Source organism: Misgurnus anguillicaudatus, chromosome 6, assembly GCF_027580225.2.
Source record: "Misgurnus anguillicaudatus chromosome 6, ASM2758022v2, whole genome shotgun sequence".
Taxonomy (NCBI): domain Eukaryota; kingdom Metazoa; phylum Chordata; class Actinopteri; order Cypriniformes; family Cobitidae; genus Misgurnus; species Misgurnus anguillicaudatus.
This window is the reverse complement of record NC_073342.2, coordinates 17585113-17594880: the sequence shown is the minus strand read 5'-3', so window position 1 is coordinate 17594880 and position 9768 is coordinate 17585113. Positions and strand designations below refer to the sequence as shown.

General features: G+C 36.6%; 1 protein-coding gene across 8 annotated transcripts in view; it reads right to left on the bottom strand.

Moving 5' to 3' along the window:
- Positions 1 to 7804: 7804 nt before the first annotated feature.
- The window catches only part of kiaa1549la (KIAA1549-like a), a 67036-nt gene continuing 65072 nt past the window's right edge, over positions 7805 to 9768 (bottom strand). For 6 of the 8 annotated variants that reach the window (XM_055193097.2, XM_055193098.2, XM_055193100.2 and 3 more), the window contains one exon: positions 7805 to 9749. The gene's annotated coding sequence lies outside the window, so the exon portion shown is untranslated. The remainder of the gene's footprint in view (positions 9750 to 9768) is intronic. The other 2 variants (XM_055193099.2, XM_055193102.2) reach the window with 1 other exon arrangement.

The window sequence follows — 9768 nt, the reverse complement described above, 5'->3', positions numbered from 1 at the left end:
CATTTAAAATCAGACTTTAAAAGTGTCCCCATAAAATCAAGTAAATGTCAAAAATGTTCTGCAGATTATTACTCAGGTGTCCACCCAACCCACTTTTTATTTCCCTTTTTAAGCTTCACAGCGGAACTGTGATGTGCATATTGATGCATAGGAAATATGCAAATTTTAAGAAGCAAAAAATCTACTTTAAAATGTTACGCTGATAAGTCTGTGTTTTGGAGATTAAGCACTCTGATCTCTGTAAAGGTTAAGAAGTCGTCAAAATCAGGCACGATAACCATCTTCTACTTTCCGTGCATAAAGCAACAACAAAACGACAAACATACATTTTTATCAGATGCAAAATATACACAAACACAAAGCGATTCCTAATTCATAAAAAGAGTTGTCAATCAAAACAAACAAATGTTCACAAACTTTTTGCTACGCAAACATTTTCTCCCAAACTCTACTTTCTCCACCTCATTCTCTCCCAAAACCTCATTTGGTACTCTCAGAATTTAATCTGCCGAGTATATTGAACTATAATTATAGCCTTACCTTCATATTAGTAGATGAGACTTTGATAATGAGCCCCCCAGGAGAACCCAAATGGAATTACTTCTGCCAAAACAATGGATGAGGAGGGATATCACTTGCGTTGCCCTTGTACAAACGGTCCATTGGCTGTGATCTACTGGTGAGATGGGAATGAAGATCTGAGAGAAGTCAAAGCAATTGTGCACATTCATTAATTTAGCTTTGTTGCACTTTTACACCGCTAATGAAACGTTCTCAGAGTCCTGACTCAAGCAGCAACACTTACCAGGGTTCCCACACCTTAGCTAACTTCAAATTCAAGGACCTTTCAAGGACTTTCCAGGTCCAACACCCTCAAATTCAAGAACAAAATGTGGGGACACATTTCAAGTGAGAGCAAGGTTGTGTTAAGATACCTTTTAAGATACACTGTTACAGTTCCCTTTTGAGGGAACTCGTGCTGCTTCACTGCGATGACACTTTGGGGACGCCTCCAGTGACCCTGATTTGAAAATAACCCCAACATTTTTTGTGTGTAATAGGGGAAGAAAACCATTTTTTACTAAAACAGGACTCATGCATTGCACTGTGCTACAGTTTACATTACAATTGTCGAATACCTCCATAGCAATTGTATACTGAAGATGAATCCATCACAGTAAGAAATAGGATATCTATGGACTGCAGGTGTTGGAACAGAGCATTGCTGGCTCATCTTTGGACTGTAACTAATGGTTACAATGCTTCATTCAGAATATATTTATACAATGGCTGTCAAGCACACAGTTTCACAATGCAAGCGATACGAAAAACTTAGAGGCCATTAAAGCGACCCGCTGTCTAGCGCGGAGGCATTCAGGTGGTAAGGGACTTGTTCATATTCCTCTGTCAAATCATTACTCTGGGAATTGTACAATAAGCTTTTTATCTATCTCACATCCCTGCCAATCTCACCAGGTCTCATTAGCGCTTGCATTAGTATTAACAGTGGATTATGACTGTGGGCTTTCCAACTCACCGAGTTTGTTTCAGAAAGTGTTTGTTTGTAATTTTAAAAGGTCTTGTTTGTGATAATCAGAAAATTGGCAATTAACAGATACAGAACTGAATAAATGTCACAGTAATAAGTTTTGTTTTAAGGCTAATTCACACTGATCCAACAAACAGAATAAATGAGTATGTTGGTATTTGTTGCATCAGTGTGAATTAGCCCTTGGGTATACTCATAAAATTTTATTTTTAAAGTGACACCATGTATTTTTCAACCTTCATAATAAATTTTCAAGACCCTTGTGATAGTACCTCGACTTTAAATAGGTTGAATGACATGTCTACCATAGCCTGACGGGGTCCGTATCACTTTTACTCGTATTTTAAAACTTAGGGTTTCTGGTAGTAACCAGAGCACAAAAAAAAACTACAAAATTCGACTGCTTTACGGCATACGTCACTTCCTCCACACAATTTGTTTTTAACGTAAATTTTGCTGGAGGCTTACTTAAGGAATGTAGAGAGCAGCTATTATTGTGTGACTCTGTGGCGCAGTCTTTAGTGTCACGGACCTATGACACGGGCGACCCGGGTTCGATTCCCCTTTAAGGCAATTTTTTTATATAAACTCTTGATTCATACATAAATGCGATCTTCTTTATAAATGACGGCGATTATCTTGCATATAGTTCCCTGTATTCACATGCGGTGTTCGCGTATTTACCTTTCTTTTACTGTGTCTATGATATTTACATTCCAATCCAGGATGCAAAAGCAGTCAAACTTGCTCAAACTCACACAGTGTAAAACCAAACCCTATTCATTCACCAATCAGATCCGAGCGTTTCTCTCTTCTCTCTTCCTCATTTGCTGCGTTCCGCTGTCACTCGCGTGACGTATTACAAAGCGGCAGCCTTTAGGTCTGCTTGGACCACATCGGTTTACTTGGATTTGGAGCAACAATTTTCACACAAAAGAGAGGAAAAACGAGCGCCATTGCGGAAAATCCTGGTGGCGAGGGAGAGAGAGAGACGATGCAACAATATTTGTTTGGGAAAAGGCAAGGAAATACTTCTGGTCGTTTTTCAATTGGAAGGCTGCAGCCTCCGGAGGTCAAATATGCAGGCTGCATACGTCATCAAGCCTGGTTTATTAAGGTAAACTGAGCATTACATTCGCAAGTCATAAGCATACTGCAACAATTTACGATTAACTAAGTATAATAGTGAACTTTGTAATTGTTAATATTGTGAAATAAGACAGTCTTGATGACGTATACAGCTTAGAAATACGACATTTGGAGGCTGCAACCTTCAGATTGAGACATGGCTTCTGCCACGACGAGTTCCTCATCAGAAAGTTGTAACATGACTGCGTTTCTCCCTGTTGTCTCAAAATGTTGATCATTTAGCGTTTTAAATGTTTAGTTTTTAGTTTAGTTTTAAGGTTGGCCAGTTCCTTTCCTTTGCGACAGTGCTGCGGCGCTTGTGAGCTCTAGGGGCGCTAGAAGTGAAAAATACATGTCTAGCACCCCCTAGTGGCCAAAAAGTTTCATGGTGTCCCTTTAAAAGGAGACATTTCACAAGACCTTTTTAAGAATCGTTTGTGTCCCCAGAGTACGTTTGCGAAGTTTAAGCTCAAAATACTTCAAAAGCTTCTGAAATCACAAGGGAAGCCAAATTTCAATTACCGATTTTTTTACCTGGGTTACTGGCAGTGTTGGGGAAAGTTCCTTTTAAAAGTAATGCATTACAATATTAAGTTACTCGCAAAAAAAGTAACTAATTGCATTACTTAGTTACTTTTCATGGATAGTAATGCTTACGTTACTTTTAAGTTACTTTTGCGTTACTTTTTCTTAGTTGGCTGAGGCTTGATCTCTTTCAGGCCTTGCAGGTGTTTTTTATGATCGCAAAAATGTCGCATCTTCGTTTCTGACCCAAACTGTTCCCGCTCAGGCGCACAGAGTGCATAATTCTACATTAATATGTTCAGTTTAATTCAGTACATTGTTTTATTTTTAAATTGAATTAATTAAACTGAAAAGTAACTTACATTAAAAGTAATTCAAATATTAATGTGTACATTTATAAAGTAATGCGTTACTTTACTCGTTACTTCAGAGAAGTATTATTACGTAATGCGCATTACTTGTAAAGCGTTACCCCCAACACTGGTTACTGGGTTGTTTTTTTATATATTTTCTAGGTTGATAGAAACACTGGGGACCCAAATAAAGCACTTAAGAAGGAAAAAGTCAGTTTTTCATAATATGTCCCCTTTAACGATTAGCCAGACTTTAGACGGGTTCAGCATAGGGTGGCCATTCGTGCCAGTTCCACCGGACACGTCTCGAACATGTTTTCGGGTTTGTTCTCCGGAAGTCGCGTTGGTCGACCGCATACGTCATCAAGGTTTAATATTTCGGGTTTAATTTCAGAAAAGCAACCGTTACATTTCAAGATAAGAATGAAAATACAATGATTGCATGTCTTAAAAGAAATAAATCGTAATTTTCTAATGTATTTTAACTGAAATGTGAGAACCTCGATGACGTATGCGGTCGAGCAACGCGACTTCCGGAGAACGAACCCGAAAACATGTTCGGGACGTGTCCGGCCGAACTGGCACGAATGGCCACCCTAGTTCAGCAGTCACAACATAAACAAACGGCTTTCGTGGAACAAAACGTAACTTCTGGTAAACTTGCGCAAAGAATCAATAACAATAGTCCTTTTAAAGTGGTTTCTTTCTAATAACAAGCAAAATAAATAAGAAGTAGATTACCTGAGTTCAAATCATAGCTAAAGCATATCAAAGTGTTAACGTTACTTAATGTATACAATCTTAACTACAGATCGGCTGCCAAACCTCCCTTCACATAGTGATGATTCATGATCGTGGTCTCCCCTTGTCCTTAGGAAACCAAAATATTTGTGATTTTCGATGAGGTATTTGTTCCAGAGTTTTAGGGCCAGGGGCATAACCATGATGATAGGATGTCGGTGGCCGAGTTTATCAATTTAACACAGGTTTTGAAGTTGAATGAGCAGTCTAATATGTGGTATCAGTTTTGTTCTCTTAAGTTGACAATTTCTGGCATGAAATTAGTTCATGCCAGAAATTGATTAGGACAGCTGTAGCTTCTTATGGAACGGCTGAAATTCCACAAGGGGGCGTATTTGTTCCTCAGACATTGCACAATAAACATGACATCCGAATATATTCATGATAAATCGTGAATGAAAAGTGAGATTCGAACGAATGTCCGTTAGTGAACTAATTGTATACACTATTTATATCGTAATTCGGTCAGAAACGTCAAGATTGTGAGATGAACAAATCGTTTTTTGATTAAAAGGCTTGGATATTCCATTTCCTTGGACTTTTGGGGATTTATGAACAATTTGTTTTGGACAATTTCACCGAAGCGGATAAAGGGAAGATTTTGAAGGCAAGTAAATATCCTAAATCGGCGCCGCCCGGGTTCAGGTAACTAACAAATAGATTACAGTTTTATGGCTGCTAAAAATCATATTGCTTTGTGTGTGCACTTAATGGAATCCCTAAAGTCTAAGCTTTCCAACAATGTGCCGCATGACCGTATATTTTGAAGATTTAAGAACTTACAGCCTTCGAATTAAGAGAGTATGTATTTTGGAAATACAGTAGTAATGTTTACTACATACAGGAATGAGTTTTCCTCATGTTTATCTTAAAACTTTAACTAATTCTACAGATCCTGGGGTTGTAGATTCAAAAGTGAATAGCTTATAAGCTTCCAAAATAGCTCACCAATATTAAATATTCAAAAGATGTAATTAAATGCAGGGACCAAAACACAAAATGTGCATTTGGTGTTGTTTTTAACCAATAAAAGTAGTTCAAGGGATTCTGGAAACACAAGGATGGTGCAAAATGAAGCCACTTTAGATTCAAACCTCCTCCTGGCATATTTCAAATGCAAACACCTTCGGATAATAGTATTGCTACCTTTCATACCTACATTGCCACTAGAGCGTATTAACCATCTGATGCCCTAGGGATAAAAATATTAATTTTTTATCAAAACTGTTAAAAATGCATGCATTATGGCACTTTATAGCTTTCTTTTTTTAGAATCGCTTTAGCAGGTTCACATTAAACTGTATTTTTTCTCTCCTGCCGGAAAAGTAAATCCTCCAAGTGGTTGAAACTCTCCACTCGATCGTTCGCTGAGTGCTGTGCAACTCCCATTTGTTTTCCTTGCAGTGATTGCACATTAATTACCGAAAGAGGCGATTAAATATCTCTTATTACACCAAGCCTCCAAGGCAGACCGCATGAGCTGAGCCAGCAGAGCTTGAAAGAGCTCCAAACGCTTATTTACACCCTTGACAACAGTGCAAAAGCTGTGGCCCAACCCTGTTGTTGTTGCTCTGTTTGTCCGTGGGCACAGCCAAAGTCACAAGGCTGCTTGGGGCCGAACATGCGTGACTAGCCCAGAGATCAACAAGTAAGGGAAAGATGCCACTTACTGTAAGAATAATCTATTTCTAGTGGTAAGTTAAAATAATTATTTTTCCTAGTGGTAAGTCAAGAGTATTTCAGGGCATTCTGTAATATCCCACAGGAAAGAAAAATCGCAAATGAGAGTTTAAATTCTATTTCAATTAGACAGTATGAGATTAAACCTGTCAGAAGTGCTCAGACGGTCCAAGATATAAAGTCACAGCTATTTGAGAACTCCATTAAGTCTCTCAAAATATCCATCCTTATTCATTCAACGTGTTTTAGCAAATTGAATCAACGTAGCCTAATCTGGTCACTGTTAAACTAAATAACTTACCTCAGCCCGTACAAACGTCTGTTCACTGAAGCCTCAAAGTGTGTAGATACCACATTCTACCACTTCAAACACGTCAACGCGTCCGCCATCTTGGAACGGTCCGCATTTTGCTGTTGTCACGCGACTCGTCGTAAAAACAATGCGGTTTTTGAGAATGTGGTTATAGTATAAATGTCTGGCAAATGTGCTTGAAATGTTAATAATGGGACAGTTAGATTTTACACAGCGAACAGTTGCATCTCCATCAATGCAAGAAGTCATTTTGGTGCACAGGAAGTTTAGGATGGAGTACTGTGATAAAGTCTAAAGCTGCCCTCTAGTGGACAAATATGTAGACCTGGATGGGATGCCTCCTTAAAAGATGTTTATTTCACTGTGGATATTCATTCTGAAATGTACAATATGTTCTTATATTACATTTATGTAGTAGGCAGATACATTTATGGAAATCAATTGAAAGTGCACGCATAATGTACATTTTAATTGCTATGTGTGTTCTCTGGGATTCAAACCCACAACTTTTGCGCTGCTTGCACAATGCTCTACCAACAGTGCTTTGGCTCTTTGCTGTTTTATAAGAAACTCTTGCCTTAAAATGTGACCCTGTCTGTAAAAACCTAGGCTAATCTAAGATACTAATCTTTATAGAAAAGTAATGATTTAAAATGTGTTTACTAATATAAAAATGTATTATACAGTATGTTTTTAAAATCCAGGCAAAGTCTCTTTATCTTATTATGAGATGGGAGCATCAAAGTTTAGTTCACATTGATTTCAATCTCTGACATGCTGACCTTACTCAGTCAATATTAAAGGGGCCATGCCACAAGACTTTTTTAAGATGTCAAATAAATCTTTGGTGTCCCCAGAGCACATATGTGAAGTTTTAGCTCAAAATACCATAAAGATAATTTATTATAGCATGTTAAAATTGCCACTTTGTAGGTGTGTGCAAAAATGTGCCGTTTTGGGTGTGTCCTTTAAAATGCAAATGAGCTGATGAAATTCAAACACTGATCACAATGATGGTGGTTTGTTGCATTTAAAACTCAATTGTGCTTTTCTCTGCACTAATTGGCAGTGTTGTGGTTGGATAGTGCAGATTAAGGGGTGGTATTATCATTATAATAAGAGCTCCTTATGACATCATAAGGAGAGCCAAATTTCAACAACCTATTTTTTCATGTGCTTGTAGAGAATGGTTTACCAAAACTAAGTTACTGGGTTGATCTTTTTCACATTTTCAAGGCTAATAGAAGCACTGGGGACCCAATCATAGCACTTAAACATGAAAAAAAAATCAGATTTTCATGTCATGGCCCCTTTAAATATATCAAGGTTGTATTTTCATAGAATGTGCTTTACATTATTTAGGATGATTTTATGTTGAGAACAATAAATCACACACACACAAAAAAAAAACACAGGTAGGGTCACAAAAATAAAATAAAAATGGAACAATATTGACCATATTTTAGACACATTTTTAATCATTTTTAATCATGATTAAATATTTCTTAGTTTTTATTAGATTTGATTCAGTGTTTTACCCACAAAAATGAGTTCTTCAAAGTGTTAAACCATTATAACGATGGTTATTTTACATTATGCTAAGGAAAATAACAACCAAGAAAAGATCAAAACAAAACAAGTAGACCATTTAAAACAGATATCATACAGAGGGAAATATACAGTACATCTGGCAGATATGAAGTTTAGTGTCGTATAAGCGGGAAAAAATGTCAATATCTTATATGTTATGATGAAGTACACATAATGAATATTATACAATTTTCTCACATAACCACAACAAGTTTTTTTTGTGTTTTGCTTAGATTTAGTTGTTGTTGTTATTTTTTGTTTCCTTTTGTATTTACATTTGAAGCACAATATTTTACATTGGCGACAATTTTAGCAGAATGTCCTCAGTTGTTGACCAAACGAAGGGAGATTCGATTAATATAAAAATACTAAAAGAAAATACTTTAAAAAGGTACAATGATAGTTAAGATATTTGCACATCCCCGCACCACCAAACTAAATCGACAATGTTTGTATTAACAAAAATGAAACAGTAATGGCATTTGTAACAATTTACACAACACATTATGTAATGCATTTGCAATTTTCATAATCCATCATTCAAAGACATGTAATATGCAAATGGATTTAAACAAACAAAAAAATGGTTGTAAAGTACATCGACAGGCAGCAACTATTTAATGAAATACTTCTGCTGTGTTGTCTGTTTCTTCATACAATCTTTCGTTCTATAACTGCCCAAAAAAATATGGGACTTGCTTCACATACAAAGCCCTTATAACTCATATGTCCAGACTACATGCATTGAAACCATTCTCTTAAGAACACATGCCGTGTGTTACATTTGTGTACTTCTTACAACTTGAACTAATAGAGAGGTTACCTCATATTATGCTACAGGTTAAATTACTGTAGATTTGTATCTATACGTAATATATTCTCAATCTAAGTTTTTGAGAATTTTGGCGTATGCTGTATATTTTAACACATTTTATCTAGATTTGAATTTCTTATATATATATATAGTATATTTTGGTACCTTTTCTGAATAAGGCAATAAAATAGACATATTCATTTTAGTTATTACTCTTTATGTCATTATAAAAAGGCTATTAAAAATATGAATCCCTCTTAAAAGCCAAATCTTAATTTCCAAATATAATACTAGCATCTGGCTTTATTACCAGTTTTCCAAATTTTTATGGCTATGTTCCCAAGACTAAACTTTCAAACCTCCGTGCCTTTCATAGCTCAAAACGGGTCTGCATCGTGAAACGCTTTAATACATCATAAACTATGGCGTTTTGAGAAAAAGAAAAAGCATATACATTTTTTTTTTCGCTTGACACATCGTGACTACAGTAGATACAGTACAGGATGTCACATCCCTCCCAAAGTCATTTCTTTTACATCATTCGATCATCCATATAGTAAGCCATACAGAGACTAGTGCACAAATAGATTCGCTTGCAATAATAACCTTGTCTTTAAAAATGCATGAATGAGAGCAAAAGACACAAATAGGCATTAAAGAAGCTAGAATAGCCCAAGACAGAAAGAAAACGTGTTTTAGTTTTCAATTATTAGTACCTCTGTTTTGAAAACACATAAAACCACCTGCATAAGATACAACACTTTTTTTTAAATTTGAAAAAGCTTTAAGAAAACACAGTTCTGTTGTTTGCGTCAAAGGCTGTGATTTACCCTCACTAGGGGTGTTGGTACAGGTGCTGCATCATTTTGCTGCGACCGGCAGGTGGATTTGTGGATAATCGGTCCGGTTGGTTGTTCGGCCGACCGCTGGGATTTGTTAAGGATGCTGAATGCATAATTTCAGGATAGGCAACAATTAGTTTTGGTGGTATGCACCCTGAAGAGGGACACAATCA